The sequence below is a fragment of the Maylandia zebra genome, linkage group LG4, assembly GCF_041146795.1.
Source record: "Maylandia zebra isolate NMK-2024a linkage group LG4, Mzebra_GT3a, whole genome shotgun sequence".
Lineage (NCBI taxonomy): Eukaryota > Metazoa > Chordata > Actinopteri > Cichliformes > Cichlidae > Maylandia > Maylandia zebra.
Genome location: NC_135170.1, coordinates 33,993,190 through 34,012,085, shown reverse-complemented (window position 1 = coordinate 34,012,085; position 18,896 = coordinate 33,993,190). Strand labels below are relative to the sequence as shown.

Here is an 18,896-nt window from a genome sequence, read left to right as displayed (position 1 = left end):
ACCTCAGCCCAGCAGCCAGACACTGAACAGCTAACAAAGCCAGTGATAAGCTTCCAGCATCCATTTCTACCTCTTCATGTTTGTGTTGGTGCATGAAATTGTAGCCTAAATTTATATTGTTAACTGTGCATTTATAGTGTAATATATAATGTAGCGAGTAGTGTAACACACACTTTCTCTGAGTAATTAATACTAATTAATACAAGTACTTAATATAAGTACTGCATTACCATTTAGAAAGCACTGATTTACTGTAATAAAAAGTAAATACAGCAAATATTTGGGTTTGGAAACGTCCAAGGATTAAGCAACATTTGAAAACAACCTTACTTAACTGCCTTAATTCACTCTTACTGGATTCATATGCTGTGAACATTATTTATAGACTTATACAGACTTTATAGAGGCCCTCTTGCCAGATATTCAAAGAGATGGAAAATATGAGGTATTATAACACCAATATTATTTACCATAAACACTTGAGAGAGTTGCACATTCAACTCAGTTTTCACAGACTGAATTTGTTAGGAATCTGACTTTGTATACCACTTAGCATTTCAAATAATGAATCTAGCACAAATTATGTCACTGAAGTCAGTTGGGAGAGAAGGAAGACGCGGTATAAATAGTCTGAGTTTTTGGTTTTGCTCCATTATTATAAATATTAGATTAAATTTAGACTCAGTGAGCCTGAGCCCAGTGCTAAAAACGAAATGTAAACACCTCAAGCAGAGCTCTCTCCCATCTTGAGGTGTGTGCTTTTTTTTAATGAGGTGACACACACGTGCAAGTTTCTCCACATGGCTTGAAAACAAATAGCATGATAGCTTACATGACGGGGCCACGTTGAGAAGCTATCGGAGCTTTTTGTGACAAAACAAGCGAGACGTGCGGAGCTTGATTTTAAACATCAATGACTTTAATTAGTGTCATCCTACAATCACCAATAATAGTCCCGAAATGTGTGGGCCCCGGCTCTGACAGCCGAGCAGATCTGTGGCGAAGCAGGGGGCTCTTAACAAGATAAGCCCTGAAATCAGCGAGCCTGAAGGAACATTACCTGAACAAGAGTGCTGATGAAAATGACTGCGGTGTCGGCCTGCTTGGAAACAACTGAAGTGTTGTTCACACGTCTTATCGTAAAACAAGTCAACAACACAAGCAGCACTACACCGGATAATTCCCATCACTTGTAGGTCTGAGAAAGAGGGATCATCCTTTTGTATGTAAATGATCCGGTAGAATCTTTAGATCTCTGGCAAAGAAGGGAAGAAGACAAAAAAATTGGCATTTTACAGAGAAACAGATTAAACAGATGACTCAAATCCTGTCTGAAGATTAAAAAATGCCTATCTGGAAAAGGATTTTATTAACTGATGTCTGCTTTTGGACGGATTGGTGCTGTTTCTATGCAGTCAGCAAATCCCATGAAAAGGCGAGAGAGTCTTTGTCCGTCTCTCCATAGTTTCAAAGCTAACGCTCTACTTTGAAAACAGCAGGTGACAAACAATCCCAGGTCAAAGTTCACACTGGCCGCGTTGGCTCCAGGCTTGCAGTATCTGTGCCGCTCACATGTCGCCCATTAAGTCTGCATTCCTGTTGTGTAATAAATCCCAGCTCTGAAAGAATAAATAGTAGAAAATGACGCCTTTTCTTCATGAATGCTCTTTACTGACATAACTGATTTTCTGATATGACTATATAGCACATTTGACGCCTCCGCTTCTCGCTTTAATAGCATGCAATTGCTAACGTAGTTAAAAAAAATAGTTGGGAACATAAAACTTTGTTCAATGACACATTTGATCTTGTAAAACTTTGCATGTGTACACACCAGAGTGGATCTGTGGACCCATGTGCAACCGTAGCTATGAAGACCAAAACTGATTTCTTTGTACCCGGATGCTGTCCGTCGATCCATCCATCCATGCATGCATGCATCCATGCATGCATCCATCCATCCATCCATCCATCCTGCATCCATCCATCCATCCATCCATGCATCCATCCATCCTGCATCCATGCATCCATCCATCCATCCATCCTGCATCCATCCATCCATGCATCCATCCATCCAAACATCCATGCATGCATGCATGCGTCCATCCATGCATGCATCCATCCATCCATCCATCCATCCAAACATCCATCCATCCATCCATCCAGCATCCATCCATCCAGCATCCATCCATCCATCCATCCATGCATCCATCCATCCAAACATCCATGCATGCATGCATGCGTCCATCCATGCATGCATCCATCCATCCATCCATGCATCCATCCATCCAAACATCCATGCATGCATGCATGCGTCCATCCATGCATGCATCCATCCATCCTGCATCCATCCATCCATCCATCCATGCATCCATCCATCCAAACATCCATGCATGCATGCATGCGTCCATCCATGCATGCATCCATCCATCCATCCATCCATCCAAACATCCATCCATCCATCCATCCATCCAGCATCCATCCATCCATCCATGCATGCATCCATCCATGCATGCATCCATCCATGCATGCATCCATCCATCCATCCATCCTGCATCCATCCATCCATGCATGCATCCATCCATCCATCCAAACATCCATGCGTCCATCCATGCATCCATCCATCCATGCATCCATCCATCCATCCATCCATCCTGCATCCATCCATCCTGCATCCATCCATCCATCCATGCATCCATCCATCCAAACATCCATGCATGCATGCGTCCATCCATGCATGCATGCGTCCATCCATGCATCCATCCATCCATGCATCCATCCATGCATCCATCCATCCATGCATCCATCCGCTTCTGCTTATTCTTTTTCAGGGTCGTGGGGGGCGCTAGAGCCTATCCCAGCTGTCTTACAGTGTTAATAATTTTTGCAGATCAGGTCATCTCACATATTAAACCAGCATATTAAGCTCGTAGCTCTTTTGCACATAAACCTATTTAACACTTCATTTTATTATTTTTTGTCTCCACTTATTGATCAATGCTATGTATACATATTAACCGGCATCTGTGTGTGGACAGCAGAGAAAGAATTTCATTGTACAGAGAAATGCTTTTTCTTTGCACACATGACAATAACGCTTTGAATCTTGAGGAGAGGCAGTGTACACCCTGGACAAGTTGCCAGTCTGTTGTAGGGCTGACACAGACAACCATTCGCACTCACATTCACTCCGTGGGCATTTTTCCAATTAACCTATCCCCACTAACTGTCTTTGGACTGTGGGAGGAATCTTTGGGCACTGACTCAGTGGTCATGTGAGGTAATGTGTTGGTTTTATTCTTCCACCTAAGTTACTGCTTGGGAGCAACGGATTATGGCAAATATGTACATTCAAAGTAATCAATTCAAACTACAGTGAATGTTTTGTGAAAATACAGCAGCCAGAAGATTTACAGTAATAGATTTTGGACTACAGTGGTGCTGTAGGCTTTATTAGACAACAGAGAAATTATTAGCCAACAAGATTAAATTTATCGCCTGGTTTGGCCTTTTGGGGGATTTGTTGGCAGTTTGCTGCTGGGATCAGTTTGAGCCAAGCTCATCTCAACTGTGGTTGAAACCCTTTAAATGGCCGCTTCTTCTTCAGGTGCGTTCAAATCAGTGTTAGGTATGTGCGGTGCGGTATACATCCTTTCAAGGACGGTTTAGGTGGTGTTTGTGTTTTGAACAGTGTTCTCACAATGCCCAAGATACCGACTGGTTTCAATTTCCTCTATTCTGACAGCCCATTCCATCCACAAGCTTGAATGAAGGCGGCCGTTACGGGGAGGTATTGCTGTAAACATCAAAACACCACATTCAGATCAAATGTCCCCCACAATCCGAGACCTTTAACAAAAGCTCTACAAAAGATGAGATTGCCTATCACATTCTAATTAACTACAATCACAACCAAAGTGGCCACAACACGTTTTAAACACAACAGAAAGTAAAGTCATGCCGGATGGTACGAGCAGCTTTGGCAAGAGAGATAAAGAAAACGTTCAAGCGCAGTGGTGACACTCATTGAATTATATGTTGACAGCTCTGTGTTAGTGAAGAGATGAAAGCAAAATGAGATTTTCAAAAGTGAATATGGGGAATGACGGTATTGCTTTCTCCACATTGTCAAACTTGACAGTGCTATTACCATCACCATAACATCAGGTGCTGACATATAGTATTCAGTTAGCACAAATCAGCTCCCTCCTTTGAATACTGATTGCATTTTAGGAACGAGGGTGTTCGCATTACTGTTTGGTAAGATTTAATCAAACATTAGGCCTAGAATTACAATAAGACGAGGAAAGGATTAGAATCAAAGTTAATGACCAACACCATTACTGCAGCAATTAGCTGTGAGATGCTTTAAAAAAATAAATGTATTTTTTTAATAATTAGGATGACAAGCAGGTGTTCATGTTATTCAAAAGAAGTCTTATCTTTAAAACACACATTTGTGGAATCATGGCATAAACAAATGGACTTTCTAAAGAATTCAGAAAACGAGTTGTTGATGCTCATCAGGCAGGAAAAGGTTATCAATCCATCTGTGAAGCGTTAGGATGCCATCAATCCACAGTCAGACCGACTGTGTACAAATGAAAGAAATTCAGGAGTGCCGTTAGCTCTTCCAGCAGTTGTCTACCAATAAAGATAAACCCAAGAGCAAGGTGTGTAATAGTCTGCAAGGTCACAGAGGAACCCGGGGTAACTCCTAAGCAGCTAAACGCTTCTCTCACACTGGCTGTTCACGTTCGCGGGTCCGCCATCAGGGTAACGCCGAGCAACGGGATAACAATGGCTGCGAGGGAAAAGCAGCTGCTCTTAAAAAAAGAGCGCTGCTGCTCACCTGCAGTCTGCTGAAGATCACGCGGACAAACCAGAAGGCTGCTTGAAGGCTGTTTGTTCTGTGGACGGATTAGACCAAAATAAAACTTTTGGTTTATAAGAGAAGCATTATGTTTGGGGAGAGGAAAGCGCTGCGTTCCTGGATAAGAAGCTTATCCCATCTGTGAAACATGATGGTGGTAGTATTGTGGTTTGGGCCAGTTTTGCTGCTTGCGGGCCAGGATGCCTTGAAATCACTGATGGAGCAATGAATTTTGAGTTATTACAGCAAATTCTAAAATAAAAATGTCAGGACATCTCTCCGTGATAGAAGAATAAGAATCCAGCAGAAGGAGAAACCTGGAGCTACCACAAAGACTTAGTTGTACTAGGCTGGAATATCGAAATATGAATTCATGTGGATTCATCATTCTCTGACAGTATTATGCTTGCGCTGTTTGCTCATAGTCATAGAAGATCGGCTGGACCCACATTAATGGACATTATTATAAATTCCATTATTAGAAAAATAAGAATTTAATTTCCTCATTTATCACAGGAAATATTATTCCAAAATATGCGCGGTAAGAATTAATGAGTGTGACAGAAATACGGGATTTCTTTCAAATCTACAACCATCAAATCAAAAACAGCAAAGTTATCTAGGTGGCTTAACGACAGAATTATCTTTAGAAAATATATGGAATGTAAAAAAAGCAGCAAATGAGCTTAATGTGCCTTAAAATTGATTAATCTTTTACGCCTAAATGAAAACCAGTGGAAGAGTACTTATCATGAAAGCGTGAAAATCACACCGCAGCTAGTAAAAAGAAAACTTAACTTATTAAAACTTCCATTAAAAACTCCCATTAGTGAGTCTACACTTTTAACATGCACGGGGAAAAGTTTCATTTTCAAGACAAAAAGATAAATGACAAAGTAGTCCTATTACTCCAGGATTTGGTGTGTTAATATATTATCTCTTCATTAAACATTTGTGTTGGATCTCTGCTCTAATTAGTCAGCTCGCTTGTCTATTTGCACTGGAAGTTGTGTCAGTTTCAGGTAGAGCTGTCGCTGTGCCTGGAACGGTGGAATCGGAGGTGCATTCGGTTTGACATTTTTCCTCTGCGGTCAGTGGAAACAACGGATACAGAGGTGACTCTGAAGAGTGGGATGATAGACTATCCATGAGCTCTGATATCTGCCCCTCTGACAAACATCAGCACACTCGAGCACTGATGGCGAAGACGATCATCCAGCCTCTCCTGCCATCCTCATGAGAAATGAGCATACAGAGCTTCTCCTGAACTTCCACAGAAAGAAGAAGGAAAATCAGCTTGGCATCTGCAGGATGACATGGATAGTCTGGCACATTCTGCAGATGCTCTGTGGGACTGGGATTGAGTTCAGATGCCGGCTCAACACTCAACGCATATTCCTGAAATCATTCCTGTACAGTCGTTGGAGTTTGGTTTGGCCATTTGTGCTGGTGGGCGAGGAGGAATACAATCACCGAGGGCTAAGTAACGCGTGTGAACCGAGGTTTCCCAGCAAGATACCGAAGCTGATAAAGCTACAACTATTGCAACATCAGTGAAAACTGATCTCTACTTTGAAGACGCTCCCTTCAACTGTGTGGCCGATTTCACATTTTCTCTATATTTTAAGAACAAAACAGGAAACAAACTGAAGAAAAAAGATCAAAAAGTTAACCGATAGTCAACTTTAGCCCTATAATAATGACATAATCTAATATTTCTTAAAAGAAATAACTGTGCAGTCAAGGATCATAAATATATTATGTATGTTCAAATGTATGCAGATAGCAAAACAGAGCATGTTGAGAGCGAGAGATTGCATCTATCCCCGATGCTACCGGGTAATTTAGCATCTGTGATTTATGCCCCGTATAACTGCTCAGTGCTAGTGCAGGATTTATAGGAATGATATACCCTTTATATAATTTCACTGACTCCAATTTTATTTTTTTGTTTTATTGCAGTGGTCTATCACGAGTCTTACATCACTGCAGCTCAGACACCTCAGCTGATCGCAATCCTTTCTGGCATTTTGAAACGCAGTCTGCCTGAACTGCCAAATTTCCACTCATTCCAAGTTAATTTAATATATGCAACTATTAGTGTGCTGGAAATCTTCCATCAAGCTACAATAATTAAACAGCTAGTCCCTCTAATAGAGATCTAATACAGTTAATTGTGAATTATCAAGCGAAACCAGCGATCAGCAAAAATTCAAAACAGACATTTATCTGCCTGCACTTGGTCGACGTCGCACTAAACAGCACAGACTCACAGTTTTCTGCTCACAGTGAGGTGGTAAACAGTCAAATTGGATGCATTAGTGCAAGAATATCTGCAACAAATTGCTCCTGGCATGAAACTCAGCCCATTATCTGATCAGATTTGACCACACATTTTTCAGTCAATCCAGCTGACACAAACAGCACAAGTGGGTAATGTGCCAGCTGGTGATGACCTCAGACCGGGGGTGAGGTTTTCAGTACTCAGCGACTCTTCTTTCCTCCCGCTTTGGAGTTCTTAAGGTTCACAGTGGAGACTTCATGAATAAGCTTTAATGTGACAGAGAAATTGGGGATCACTTTCTCTGTCTGGCTCTGCCAACAGTCTGATGGTATCGACGACTAGATGGCGTGAACGCGAGAGACTCCAAAGAGCGGATTAGAGAGGGGAGATAAGGCTATCCACTGTAATTAAGCCCTATCTCTGTACAGCCACTGAAGAAAATAAATCACCCTTCAGAGCCCGCCAGTGTTGAAATGTAGGAACAATTATTCAGTAATTAATCGTTACACATGCAGGCTCCAAACACTAATAGGACATATTTTAACTACAGCATTATAGAACTGTTAAATTAAATTAAGTCTGAATGTATTTAAGATCAATGTAATAGATCACATATTTAACCTTTTTTAATCACTCTAATGTAATTGTATTAGCTCTGTTATTAATCTTTTTATGATGTGCCCCATGTTAATTTCTCATCCCAGCCATGTGTAATTAGGAACAGAGATATATGGGGTGTGGCACCAGCCATACTACTACAAACAACAAGCAGAGCCCTGGAGGAAGGTGCTAGTCATTCCTGCAGTCCAGTCCTGGTTCTGTAATAGGCTGAGAATAACAGCGGATGAGGTCAAACATAATTAGACGAGGTATCACAGCTGCTAGTTTTGAGAGCGTTATCGAGTTTACAAAGTGCTCCTGCTGCCAAACAGTTAATGAACTAGTAATTTTTCTGTTTTGAACAGCGCTAGGTCATTTCCTCCATCATGAGAGAGTTGTTGGACGAACATAAAAGGGTGTCAGCGTGAGCAACGCTAGCTCAGATGAATGGAAAGGTTAACGCGCAAGCAAGGAGCTTAAACACAACTGAGAGAAAGTTCAAACCGCAGCTCTACAGAGTGCACAGAGTAAAAATGCGAGGGTATTATTTGGTATCAAAGAGTCCTTTTAAATGACTCTTTTTTTCTTCGATGCCATTTTCAAGTTTGTGTGAGGTAGTTTAAGCACCTGAAACTATTCACAAGTAATAGTTGTGCTGGCTAAATAAGGCAAACCTAGACATCCCATATAAGGGAGCGCTCCCCCTTACAACAACTAAACTGTCTCCTCCGGCCTGTAATGCTATTTAGTCATCTCGATTGTTTTCGCATCTCTACTTTTGGATATATTGGCTCGAGAGATGTCTGCCTTTCCATCAATCTATAGCAGCGAAATGGCTCGTGCTGTGTGCCATTTGAAAAACTCAGCAACGATATCTGTTTCCAGAAATCGTGATCAGATCCTTCAAATGAAATCCACAAACCTTGTTGTTGTGCTGTGTTTCGCATAGGAACCTTTTAGTTTTAACCAGACTACACTTGGCAACCGAAGGATGCATGCAGCCAACTTACAGCTCAGCCGAGGGGGGGGCCACCATCAATATTTTCAATATTCCTGACACAGAGTCATGAGCAAGAGGCGCTCCTCATGGCTAGATGGATGCTTCCTTTTGAATAGCATTATGGTTAAATGAGATGCCAGTATAGTAGCCATCAATTAGGCAGTTTGCTTCCATATAAGATTTCTTTCATAAAAGGAGCTAAAGTCTCTTCTGTTTCAGTAGTCTACGCTCAGTCCAAGTGCAAAGCAGAGACACTAGAACACTTGATTTCTCCAGTTTAAATAATCATAAGTTATAAACACCAGATTTTCTTCCTGTTACTATCTTTCCTTCAACAATATTCTCAGGACAGCATGCTAAAAATATTTCAGATAAATGTGGAAAAGTCAGGGAAGGAATTGGACATCAGTTTTATAATCTATAATCAATCAATTCTCGTCCAATTCAAGGTTGCGGGAGGGCTACTATAGGGTGAGCGGCGTCTGACGCCCCAAACAGATCACCGGCCTGTGGCAGGGCGAGCACAGAGACACAGACAACCATTCACATTCACACCTTTGGACAATTTAGGAACACCAGTTAACCCAATTCAACTGCCTGCATGTCGTTGGACTGCAGGAGAAAGCTGGAATGCCTGGAGAGAACTCAACAGATGAAATTATCATTTCTTTAACTTTTGCTAACTGACCTTGCTCATTCCTACACTCTACACTATTTAGCTTTTTCTTAGCTAGTAAAGCACAAAACCTAATGACATTATCCTCCTCATTTGAACAAGAATCTAATTTCAGGGAGCCGTGCAATATTACAGTATACAATCCAGATATCTACTTAAGGCTTCCAGGCTTTGCTGGGATGTGAAATATTCTTGTTTCTTTTTTTAAAGAGCCCTCATAACATCTCCTAAAGTAACAAATCCATTATGAATGTAGAGAACAGCTCTTATCACAACAGGAGAGGAAGGGCAAAAGATATCAAATTTGTTCTGCAACAGAAGAAGTGCAGATAAAATCTTTTTTTTATCTCCAAATTTGGAGTGAACAACTTTATCCTGACCAATTTCTCACTCACCTGATCATTACTTCAATCTGCAAGCCATCAATGCACCAAAAAACCAACAATATTTGTCACAAAGCAGTGGTTTCTGTGCACAGGTTTGTGCTTTATACGGCTCTCAGCACAGCTCCAAATACAATGGTTTGCACAGAAATTGCCCAGATACAGAAAAAAAATGTAATATTGCCTCAGGTATTCACACTTATACGTATTTTCATGTCAAAATTCCACATTTTCTCCTGCAAAACAACTACTCGTGCGCTATACCTCTTGCAGGCAAGGCCCTTTTGCTCTTTGCTAGCTTGGTTAGAGCTTTTCCAGGTCCATATTAGGCAGTCAAAACTAAAAGGGTGATAGCTATAAATAAAACAGAAGTTCTCTTTGAAATGATGTGACATTTCCACTGGAATGAAAACATTGTGGTAGCCTTGATCTGTTCATGTGAAACGGAGCCAAGTAGTGAGATACTCCAATGTTTGATGTTCTGCTGAGGGTCTGAGTCAGTCAAACTCAGACCAGCTGGTGTTTAGATGGACAAACGTCTGAAATTCCCCTAACCACTGTGGTCAACAGCATGCAGACACATCTGAAGCAACACACAGGAGATGTCAATGGACTGAAACACAAACCGGCAAGTTTTAACTGTTAACATACAGTAATACAGTGACACTTTTATTTATTACATAGATACAGTATAAATGTAAGCGTTGGGCCACACCTCCTAATCTTTGATTCCAGGTGTTTCCACTCCCATTGCCACAGGTATATTTAATCATCACCTGCCTTTATGGACATTTTTAAAAGAATGAGTTCAAGTTTGGCACTTTACTTGGATCCCAGTTAGTCAGTTAGTGAAATCTTTACCCTCTTAGATTTTCCACAACCAGCTGTAAGAGGAATTGCTGCAAAGCATTTAGGAACCACAGCAACTCAGCAATGAAGCGGTAGACCATGTAAACGTTAGATAACACGGTTGCCAACTGCTAATTGAACAACTTCAGAGCTCCAAACCTCCTCTGGCATCAACATCAGCACAAAAACTAGGAGCACGGGAGCTTCGTGGTATGACTTTCCACGGGTGAGCAGTTACATGCAAGCCTTGCATCGCTAAGCACAATGCCAAACATCACATGGAGTGGTGTAAAGCATGCCATCAGTGGGCTGTGGAGCAGAGGAGGCATGTTCTGTGGCGCGAGGAATCATCTTTCCCTATCATCTTTCTCTAATCCGCGTTTGGTGACCACTGGGTTGTTTTTCAAGGGTTGGACCCTTTAATTCTAGTGAAAGGAAACCTTGATGCTTCAGTTTACCGTGACATTTTAGACAACTATGCTTCCAGCTGTGCGGGAACAGTTTGCATAAGGCCCTTTTCAGTTCCAGCATGATGCACCCCAATGCGCAAAACAAGGTCCATTAAAGCTAGGTTATAAGTGTGTTATGGAGGAACTTGACTGGTCCAAAGAGAGCACTGACCTCAACCTCGAACGCCACTGAAATAAACTAGAACAGAGATTGCGAGCCAAGCCTCCTTGTCTAACCTTACAAATGCTCATCTGGATGAATGAACAAAGATTTCCACGGGCGCGCTCCAAAATCCTACAGCTGCAAAAAGCGAACCAACCCCATATGAATGCCTATGATTTAGAATGAAGCTCCTGTAAGTGTAACCTACAGGTGCACCAATACTTTTGCCTATAATCACAGCAAATATAGTTCAGTCAGGTATTCCTGTTTGCCAGTTTGGCTCATCAGTGTCAACACATGTGATAATACAAGAGGAGCCGGGTTGCAAAGTGGCTTGCAGGTGACAAACAACAGGAAAGCTGAAGCAGCTTTAAAGGCAGATACTAATGATATCGACACTATGATCAGCTGGTGCTCCGGGATCGTGGGCTCTCTAGACTTAACCGACACTACGCTTCACTTAACATCGTGAATGTCTTCAATCAGTCGGCTTGCCTTGGATATTTTTGGTGAGGTGGCAGCTGCATTTAGATTTAAATCTCACATTATTTAAAACGTTTAAAGATCTAGAATAACTAAAGTGGTACTATGTCACATGTGTAGTGATGCTAAGACTGCAAACACAGGATGAGGCTAAAGTTAAAATGAATTCCTGATCTTTGTGCTGATGTGTGCACGTGATTAGTAAAAATGAACTTTGGTGTCGAAGCTTCTCAGTGGGAGAGAACGCGGCGAGCGACTTGACAAGCTTTTGGTTCCTAACTGAAATTCATTTGATGGCACGATGTGACTTCAAAAATGTTAAAAGTTGTAAACTGGCATGCAGCTCAAATATCTGCTAGCGGGAAATACAGAAAAAACAAAAGATGCTGTGAAATATTTTGTAGAACATTTGTAGGACGTACAGCGTGATATTTTCCAGTTGCCTAACACACAGGAGCCCGCTTGGTTTCATCTCAACAGTTAGCAGTGGTGGGGCCCAATCAGAGGCCCGAGGCTTTTGTCCTCAGGTTTTCTACCCTTTGAAGAATGAAGTGCGTGATAGCTGAAATTCCTTTTTTCTTTACCAGCACAGATTCTTTGTTCCTAAACTTTGACAAAGTCTCTTTAAGGTCAGAATGTTAAGTGCTTCAGAAAACTGAACATTAACTAGCTGCTGGCCTTGATTACACTCTATAACCATTCAAACACTGTTCCCAAACTTTTTTTTTTCCCTTCACCTTCTTTCCACCTTTCCCCGAGGCAGTCGCCGAGTTCGGCAGAGAGAAGGACGTAGAAGCATTTTGCCAGAAGCACAGAATCACTAGATTAGTCAGTAGCTGCTTGACTCCTCTGGAGAATGACAAACACAAGGAAACAAAGACGGCATGACGGTTTGACTGACAGCCTTTTATGTCTATTCACTACAAGGTCAGATGTACCCCAAACAGAAGAGAGATGTGAGTGATCCTGAATTTCTTGAAGAATGCCCTTCGTGCAGGATTCAACACTGTATGTTTTGGTGAAGATTACGAGCTATGAGTGGCAGTGAAAAGAGCTCCTCTAATGTGTCGACATCAAAAGACGAAGCCAAATAACAGCTGAATAATCTAAATATAATTGTGCGACTGCTGCTATGTCAACTTCAACCTTGTCTCGTAAATGCCATAAGGAGGGAATGTTCTTGGAGGTTAATTTCATTATATTATCAAGAGAATAAGGCAATTACTAACAAATGACAAAAAGGGCTGTTCAGAACCAATTTTGAGGATAACTGACCGTGCTACGTCCTCTCAGCAGGTGGTTATTCATAATACAGCAGGTGATTCGTATGAATTATTTCCTACCTGTCATTCACTTTGCTCTGCTGCCTCAGTCTGTCCAAGTAATTGTAGTCCTGTAGATTTCACTTTGGCACCTACAGCGAGGTTCTTGGCTGACCTTCCTGGGTGCTTCCTTCTAGCAATTATCTGAGGACATTTTGCAAAGAGAAAGAGTGTAAATATTCAAGAGGGAATCCCGAAACAAATACTGTTCGCACAGGAAGCCCGATGTGGATATCCAATTAAAGAAAAAGTCTTTTCATCTTTTATTACTAATTTATATAAATATATTTCTGTCAAACGTTTTGGAAAATAGGATTAAACAGCAGTCAGACTTCCCCAACCTGTTTCTGCCTAAAATCGTGCAGGACCAAGACTGGCCGTTACACAGGTTGTTATCCCTCTGCCCTTTCAGAAGCAGAGAAATACATCAATCTGTTTTCAAATGATGTGGTACAGTACGGCGCTTTGGTATTTTTCACGTATGCTTATTCAATACCCCTGCGATAAAACCAGCAGGACCTCAATTTGCCTTCGAACGTTTAATCTCCAAAAGAAAACACTTCCACACAAAGCAGCAAGAAGCTAAGTAACAGTACAGGGTCATTTGGCACCAATGAAGTATTGGGAAAATGAGTTTCCATGGAGACTAATACGCTCGCAACTAAAGACACATACAGCGGCGTTTTGGAATGAGCTAAGCAAACTGTGGGGCACAAAGATAACAAGCTCAGACAAAGAGACGTAATGTCAATGAGGTCTCGCACAAAGGGCTTAACCTGTAATCAACAACACGTACAGTAGCTGCAAAAGGTGGTCGCCATTATAAACAGCTGAATGGGGAATATAAATTAAGTGTTCTGTGAATCAAAACATGCAAAGCTGGATTTGGAAGCCACGTTTTTTTTTAAACCAGTTTTCCCAGAAATAAGCTTTTTCATTTTTAAATTGGATAATGTAAGAAGCGTGGTCATCTGCTGGTCCAAATTACAACAGGCAGTTGCATATTACCCAATTTGATCTAATAGCAATAATAATAATATAAGTATATAACAGTTCATATTGGGGGAAAAATGAGGAAACGCAGACGCGAGTGCAACAGAAAAATTATGATAAAACACACGATGCTAAAGCAGAAAAGCCACTAAAAGTAATAAATAGATTTGATAGGAATGAACTCCTTAAAAGCTAAAAGTCTAAAAAGATCGACTGAGTCAAATTTTATAATCTTATTTGGAAGGCTATTACAGAGTTAAGGGCCAATAATACCGAATGAATCATCTACTGGTTTTAACATGGGGAACATTTAAAACTTCATTTAAAATCACATATTTCTCCTCTGGCTTCCAGCGGAAAAAACAAAGCACAAAAACAAATCAGCTGTTTTACGGTGAGTCGTTCGCCTTCCCATGAATAGAACTAAATAGGATTTGATTTGTGGTGCTTAAACCTTATAAACCTTCAGTTAACCTTCTTTTCAGAATTATAAAGCAAAACACGGTTGATTTGATGGTTAAAGTTGCCCAGCTCTATAACCAAAACTTATCCAATTTACCTATCCAGGCCTTTTTCTCACACATGTCCAGATCAAAACATGGCTGCTATTTGTAGTCCTGTTCTCGCTGGAACAGCATTGCTTCTATTTGAGTTTCCTTTGGGGGAATTGGACGAATTCACAAGAATTTACGTGTGGCAAAATGGGCAGGTTTGAAAAAACAAAAATAATAAAAGAAACCTCTTATTGGATGCTACAGTAGCAGCACTACACTGACAGCATTACCCTGACAGATGCATAACCTTTTCTGGACACTTTGACTTAAACCTGATGAAAACTGCTGGCTGGCAACTGGAGACCCAGTTCCAATCAGTGGTGGTCGAATCGCTTTTACACAGAAGTGGAAGTTTTCTTCAACTTTGAGGTCCGTGGTGAAATTGCAAAAGGAGAACAGGACTTCCAGGGAGAGATCTAAAAATAGCAGCAGAACTGAAAACAATCTGTAGATGTGCACAAAAAAATCTGTTTGATTTGCCTGGGCCGATTCCTTTCCACCGAAACAAAGTCTTAATAATTAAAGGTACGAAGGCGATTCAGATTCTGAAAGCGCACAGTGATAAATTTGCCTGTAAAACAGATATAAAGTCATAAAGTGCTGCTTAGACGTGACCTTTGTTTCGAAGGGCAACAATGTTGCGAATTGGCCGGCATAAAAGCTCCAGAAATTTGTGCCTTTGCGCGGCTTTGACCTCTAAGTCAACACTATGTTGAGGGGAAACAGACAGTGCACACACAGCAATAAATGTATGACAAAGCACGCTCGGTAGCAAACCTCTGATGTCTATCTGCAGGCGAGCCACTGCGACCACTGTCATTGGTTACAAGGTGAGCAACCTACATGCACTCGAGTAAAGTATCGATGTGATCGAGTTGGGATTTTTGCTTATCGCCGCAATATCAAGTCACCTTGTTCTTTTATTTTTTCTAATCAAATGTCAACCACGGCGCTATCTAACCCTGATATGAAGCCAATTAAATCCTCGTCTCAATCTATGGAGCTGTGGAATGCATTCTAATGCGTCTCTTTTCAGCCTCTGCGACCTGGCTTGATGCTCTTAAAGGAAAAGTTTTGATTCTTCGGAGGAACTGACGACAAACCAACAAAGTAAAGTTGTTAAGAAGAAAATACGTTCGCACGGGCAGGTTTACAGGTGTAAACACACCGAGATTGGGCGCCACGAGCTTCTGTTTTATCACAAGGTTGAGGGAGAGGGTGAAGCTATTGACACACCGAGGTACGGCTAAGCCACTTCACATCCCAATCGATCACAGGTCCACTCCACTACGAGAGGCATTCCCCTTATAAACTAAGACTGTTCTGCCCGCGCTGACTTTCAGAATCCAGACACCTGGCTCGACTTTGGTCCAACAATATCTTCAGTTAGAGTCCTTTTGTCCTCTCCTTTGTTCCTCGATCAGTTAGTTTGAGAAAGTTTTGTAGCTCAGTGTTTGGCTGTGGGTAAAGCAGGAAACAGATGGCAGGCTAATTCTGGACGGTAGTACAGAGTATCCAGCTCAAATAAAATGTTCTTTCACAGGATCTCAGAGTTTTTAATGCCTACGTAGGGAACTTCATAAAGCCTTGGACCAAGAACTTGTAAATGGCCCGTGACAATGAGATTAGAAAAGATGGTTTTTAAAGTATTTCACATTATTATACTGAATTCAAATGCCTCCTGCCTTACTTTCTTTAACTCCAGCAAATCCCTCCCTGGAGGATGCCTATTAACCTGGGCCAACAATCTGCCCCTCCTGACGGGGCTGCAGACGGGGCTCCTCTATTTGCTCTCCTGATCTCTGTCACTCAAACGGTCACATAATTATTGTGTGTCTCCACAGGTTACATAGTGGATATTAGCTGCATTGTAAGCAGACATTAATTACATGAGAAATTGCACTGAGATAATGGGGCTGTTTAAAACACGTCAGAGGATCCACCTCCGTGGATGGTTACAGATAGGACATGAATAAACCGGGCTGTTTATGTTCTTGGATGTAAATAAAATCATGGCACAATGATAAGCCATTCATGACATCCCGTCTGGCAGCAGGTGACAGTTTGAAATTGCATTAATCCTTATCTATTCATTATGAAATTTGCGCGTCTGCATGTAGGTGCAGCAATGCCTTATCGCGGCGCAGTACGTCAGCTGAATTTGAATTGATTTCAATCTTTCTGGAATCCATTGCAAATTCCTCTCATGGCCGGCAATGCAGAAGCCAGTGACTGCTGCTTCACAGGTCAAGTCAGATTCATCTCAGGCTATCTGATCAGCCCATCCCAGAGCTGCGCTATGTGTGAGAAATAGCACATTTTAGATTACAGCACTCCCTCTAAAAGCCTTCGGCTGTAGCGCACGTCTTTCAATAGTTTGGAACGGAGCATTCATTTCATCTCTGAGCGCTTGTTTTAAAGGCTATCCCACAAGGTCCTATCACTAGGAGGTTCAAGGGCAAAATAAATCAGCGATGACATGTCCCATCGTTGTTATGTAGGGCGCAGAGGTCTCCTGTCTGCAGAAAGAGCTCAGGTTGAGAGATCCCCTTTGTGTCTGAAGCTGGATCACATTAACAGCCTGACTCATTACATTAATAGCAGTGCCACCGCTGCAACACGAACAGCGCCATTCCTTCTGTGAAGGGGTTACAAACCAGTCTGACAGCGGAAAAAGCATCCGACTATTATTAACCATAAATCCATAAATGACAAACACTAGCCATACGAGTGCGTGTGACTGTTTACGTATCTTTGTGGGGACCAAAAATCGGAAGTTTGCTGTGCTTGTGTGGACCAATGGGGCCCTTATGGGGACAAAATCCCGGTCCTCACGAGTTTGAAGGCATTTTTCAGACTCAAAATGTGGTTTAAGTGTCAGGGTTACAATTAAGTTATGGTTAGGCATTTATTTTTAAGCAGCTAGGGAGAGCATCGTGTCCCCACAAAGATATGAAAATACCGTATTTGTGTAACTGAAATACTTTTTCCAACCCATCACCGATGGACACAAGATGATATGAGTAAAATCTTTGTTTAGATTTACATGAAAGTCAGGAGATTGAAAGTAGCAGATAATACAGAGTGACTGGGTCGGGACCTCCTGGAAGATCACTTGTCTGAAAGACACTGTATAGGTGCAACATCATAAGTGCAGAATCTCCCCCAGGACCCTTGCCACAAGTCTTCTCCTGTTGTTGTCAAATAAAGCAAAAGATGACTGAAATATAATCTTCAAAAAAAAAACCCGTCTAGGCTGCAAATGCCTCGCAGCATCATGCCCTTCATTGTTATGAATTGCAGGGAAGCTTGTGGCAGCTCTACTGGATCAGCAGAATTTGGAAATTCTTCAAAAGCTGAATCTCCTCTAACCTTCCCCACCTACCCCAGCACCAGGGGATCTGTCACAAATCAAGGATGGGAAGGTCAATAAAAGCAAACCATGCCAGACTCTCTGACTGACACATCAAAAGTTCCCTCTGTAGTGCTCAACACTCTGCCTTCCTTCCCTTCCGACCAATTTAGCGGAGTCCGAGGGGAGCCCTCTAATCCATGCCTCTGAAAGTGCGCTTAATCAACCTCTGATTAAGAGGGAGCACGCCAAGGTGTCCAGCAGCATCTTCACTGCCCCCCATTCGCTCCCGAAGTCAATCAAAACACAAGAAAATAGGATTTATTTGTCCTCACAGCTTCCCGTGACTGATGTTCTCTCTCAAATGTCTCAAGTCTCCTCGGTCTTCTGTTAGGCCATTCGTTCGTTCATTCATTACACATCTGCCAATAGCAGATACAAAACAAACATTTCGTTCCTTCTAATTTCTTTTCTCATCCTTCCCTTCCTTGTCTCTCCCTCTCTCTCTTTTTGTCTTTTTCTGTTGTTGTTACGAGTGTCCCCTGGGTGTCTGGGAATGAATTAAACATGTTGGTAGGAAGGGCACAGCTTCCCCTTAAAGGATTGAATGCAGAGTGTTGTTTGAGGGGAGAACAACAGTGGAGGTGACAGGCTTTGCTCAGCACGAGGACACAGAACCATCAGGGAACCACTTTGACCTCTAACATCTAACTGCCTTCATGCATAGTCATTTTTTTCCTCCCCAAGTGCCTCCAAGTGATTGGGGTATCCCAAACTTTTGAATAAAGCGGAGGCCATGTTGGTCATTTGGCAATAAATGTGATGCTGCAGGCTGTGGTAACCTCAGACATTTAAGAAGCATCCCTTTGATTTGGCTCCGATAAATAAATGTGTACCATGCCTACACTATCTAGA

The 18,896-nt window shown here is 41.8% G+C and overlaps 1 protein-coding gene across 4 annotated transcripts in view; it reads right to left on the bottom strand.

The window, feature by feature from the left end:
• Positions 1–18,896, bottom strand: part of LOC101487767 (RNA binding protein fox-1 homolog 3) — a 431,072-nt gene that overhangs the window by 372,412 nt on the left and 39,764 nt on the right. For 3 of the 4 annotated variants that reach the window (XM_076883451.1, XM_012920561.3, XM_076883450.1), the window contains exon 2: positions 13,104–13,226. The exons of the other annotated variant lie outside the window; for it this stretch is intronic. The gene's annotated coding sequence lies outside the window, so the exon portion shown is untranslated. The remainder of the gene's footprint in view (positions 1–13,103; positions 13,227–18,896) is intronic. 4 annotated transcript variants of the gene reach the window in all.